We start from the raw sequence: 2,604 nt of genomic DNA on the forward strand, positions 1-2,604 counted from the left end.
GGCTACAATTCTCCAAAATAGTGAGTTTAGGTCACAAGTCTCAATTGTTTACTCACACAAAAGACAACCAAAACTCATTGCTCTCTTCCCTTATTAATAGCTAAAACTCGTTGCACTACCAGCCCACTTCCTTTTCTCCTCTATTGCATCTGCTGTCTTGTTTGCTACGGCTTTTTAAAGATGTTTGGATGATTCTGTTGCTGCCCCTTTTGTCCTCTTCTGTTGTAGGTGATACCATGATAGTTATTGGTGGGCATTGCCAAGTCATCACACAACTTTATTTTAATCCTTATAGTTTCATCTAGGTTAGAATTATAGAATTGTAGTAATAAGGGTTAGTGTACGAAAGCTACAGTACTAATGAAGAGCATCTATTATTCTTGTTACTATAATATTACTCTTGAATTTATAGGAACCGAAAAATGCATCCTTGGGGATTTACTTGAAATCATATCGTTAACACGTAAGTGAGCTTAATTAACAACCATTGCTTGACTTTAATTAAATTTTATACGATAATCAATTAATGTTCCAGTGGGGTACACCGTTATTCAGTGCAGGCAGTGTGTTTGGGATAATGGGTGCGGCACTTGTTTCGTCAGCAGAGGTTTGATCACGTTCGCATAAAATTAATAACTTTGCTTGTGTTTTCATGATTTGAGTATTATAAATTTATAAAATCACTTTGTTGCTGAAAGCTCTTTTAGGTAAAATAGTGGACGAGCTCTATTTAAGTAGTAGGATATTGGCATGTTTTTGTGATCCATCTTTTCGAATGATTCTTTTTCTGGTGCAGACCACTGGAACATTTTATGCAGCTGCCCGCCTATCTGGTGCCACTCCTCCTCCCTGTCATACGTTGAGCAGAAGTATAGGGTGGCAGGTTTGGGCTGAGATTATATTAATAATTTGTTTGGCTATTCCGCTTGGAGTAATATGTGGTAAGGAAGGTTAACTGTTCTTTTGGCACGCAGGGTATAAGCATGCTTCTTGATGGTCTATTTGGTTCTATTGTTGGTTCAACTGCTTCGGTGTAAGTGCCCTGTATATGCAGCGTTTCCAACCCATTTTTGTAAATTTAGGGAGCTATTATAGCAGATACTTTTTTTCTGAAATCACTTGGTTCAAGAATAATACATTGTGTTGTCGAGTAATTGGTTCCTCTTTAAAACCGTGTTTTAGTGTTCTAATAGAAGAGAAGTCCTACAAGAAAGAATAATGTAAATGAAGTTCCTTGTTGAAATTCTTCTTCTCTTGTGAGATAGTTTGTCCAGTTTCAGTTAAAACAGTAATAGGATAGTTATACTACTGCCTTAAGTTGAGTGGAAATTATTCCTTTTCCCGTCTATCTCAACTGTTGACAGTTGAGGGTAAGTACTACGTACATTTAGACCTCTCAAGAGTCAAGACCCTGCAACACACTTGGAGCTATGTAGGGTTATTGTTTAAGTGGGATAGCTTTTTAAGTTTTTATATATAATTTCTGCAATTTTAAGTTATTACTTTTGATAGGTTCAAGAAGTTGTCCCTAAGGTTTTTTTCAGCACCTTCTTATCTCAGTAAGCTGCTACATATCTCATACATTTAACTTTCACTTTTTCTTGCAGGGAGAATGTTGGGCTTCTTGGACTGACACATGTAGGAAGTAGGAGAGTTGTTCAAGTGTCTACATCTTTCATGATCCTTTTCTCCATATTTGGTGAGCAGTTCTGGAGTAACAGCTACAATCGAAGCTTTAATGAAATTAAGTATACATGTATTTTCATCTTTGTAAGCTTAATTATCTTCTGTGAAATATCTGTTTCAGGAAAATTTGAATCCTTCTTTGCATCAATCCCTCTACCAATATTTGCTGCCATATATTGCGTTCTGTATGGAATAGTCGGTAAGTATATTATTATTTTTAATTACCTATTTGATGTTATGAATGCCTTGTAACTAGTCACTATCTTGCAGCTGCCAGTGGGATTTCCTTCATTCAATTTACCAACAATAATTCCATGAGGAATATGTACGTTTTGGGGCTGAGTCTTTTCCTTGGAATATCGATACCTTATTACTTTATGAGTTACACCATGACAGCAAATCATGGGCCTGTTAACACCGGTGGTGCATGGGTAAGTTGTTTTTATATCAAGTAATGTTCACATATTGTGTCCTTTCTTCATATTGGCTAATGGAGACCGATATGTATATTATATATTTTAAATCTAATAAGAAGTATTGGTTTTGTAATATAGAAATAAAAGACATACCAGGCCTCCAAAAAAAAGGTACATATATATGTAGTACATACTAAGGCCAACGTAGACAGGCAAAGATTGTGAGTCTGCACAGCTAACAGCCAATCCAACTATGGTTGCATTCAAACTATAGAAGACTTCATAATTTGGTACCTAGCATAAATATTACCTAAAAATGACCTTGATAATTACGTAGTAGTACACAAATAATTAGAATCACATCATAATCTATTCCTATAATGTAAGTTCAATTTGTTTTCTTCATGTATGGCACTTATTTTTTATGGTAATACTAATTCTTTCGATTTTTCCCCTTCTATATATGTATGAATTCTTAAACCCCATTGTTTCACATTACTTT

The 2,604-nt window shown here is 35.2% G+C and overlaps 1 long non-coding RNA gene across 1 annotated transcript; it reads left to right on the plus strand.

Annotated features, from left to right (window-relative positions):
* Positions 1–802: 802 nt before the first annotated feature.
* On the plus strand, positions 803–1,885 carry LOC130460753 (uncharacterized). Its single transcript, XR_008920867.1, has 4 exons — positions 803–883; positions 975–1,033; positions 1,608–1,699; positions 1,808–1,885. It is a non-coding gene; the product is annotated as an uncharacterized lncRNA (long non-coding RNA).
* Positions 1,886–2,604: the final 719 nt, after the last annotated feature.

The sequence above is a fragment of the Spinacia oleracea genome, chromosome 5 (assembly GCF_020520425.1).
Source record: "Spinacia oleracea cultivar Varoflay chromosome 5, BTI_SOV_V1, whole genome shotgun sequence".
Classification (NCBI taxonomy): domain Eukaryota; kingdom Viridiplantae; phylum Streptophyta; class Magnoliopsida; order Caryophyllales; family Amaranthaceae; genus Spinacia; species Spinacia oleracea.